The following is a 1,175-nucleotide window of genomic DNA, read 5'->3' on the forward strand; positions in this document are numbered from 1 at the left end:
AGTAAAAGAAACAAGTGTTTGCGAGACTGTGGAGAAATTAGAATTAGAATTCTTGCACAGTGTTGGTGGGAATGCAAAATCATGTGGCTGCTCTGAAAAATGAAGAGATGTTCCTTAAAAACACATGTGTAACAAAACAGTGTGATCTTATGCTAAGACTTCCTTAATGACTCCACCAAAAAAATGGCCAAAGCTGAGAAATGATTTTAACAAAGAACCAGGGTAGGGGCCAGTGGGATAGCTACTTGGACTAAAGTGACTGCTTAGGCAACCCTAGGCAAGTACAGGGACTGTATCCAGGGCATGACATGCTATGCCAGCCCTGCCCTCAGGGCAGGCTGAGCCAGCCACAGAGTCCGGGAGTAGTGGTGTATACCTGCAATCTCAGTGCTGGGGAGGCTGGAAACAGGAGAATCACTATGAGTCTGAACTGCGTAGTGAGACCCTGTAATAACTATCTATCTATCTATCTATCTATCTATCTATCTATCTATCTATCATCTATCTATCTATCTATCAATCATATAAGGTTAACATTAAAAATAAATATCTTTTCTATGCACCAATAATGAAGCAGCTGGGAAAGAAATTAACAAAACAGTTCTATTTACAATAGCTTCAAATAAAGTAAAATAAAGTACCTAGGGATTAACATCACTAAGGAAGTAAAATATTTTTACAAAGAAGATTAAGGACAGAAAGAAATTGAAGGAGACAGCAGATGAAAGGCCTCTCATGCTCATAAATTGGCAGAATTAATGTCCAAATGGCCATATAACCAAAAGCCATTGTCTTAGCCATGCTTGAGGAAAAAATAATTGAGATCAACAACTTAAAGGAGGAGAAGTTTACTTTGGGTCAGTTTCAGATGTTTCAGCCCAGTTTTGGCACATGTAAGCACAGAAACTGCATGGTAGAAGGTCCTAGGAACAGGAAAGTTGCTCACATTATGGTGGCTGAAGGGCAGGGAACAAAGGGAAGCAGTGGAGAGAAAGGGAAAAATAGCCTTCCAGGCACACACCCAGGTGTCTGCTTCTCTCTCCATCTCCTAACAGCAGGGTGAAAAGGCACATATTATGACCATATCATAATCATGATTCAATTATGAATCTGCTGTATTCCTCAATTTATTATTCTACACTACTTTTGTAAAAATATTTTACTTCCTTGGTGTG

This window comes from Octodon degus, unplaced genomic scaffold (assembly GCF_000260255.1).
Source record: "Octodon degus isolate 3935 unplaced genomic scaffold, OctDeg1.0 scaffold00043, whole genome shotgun sequence".
NCBI lineage: Eukaryota > Metazoa > Chordata > Mammalia > Rodentia > Octodontidae > Octodon > Octodon degus.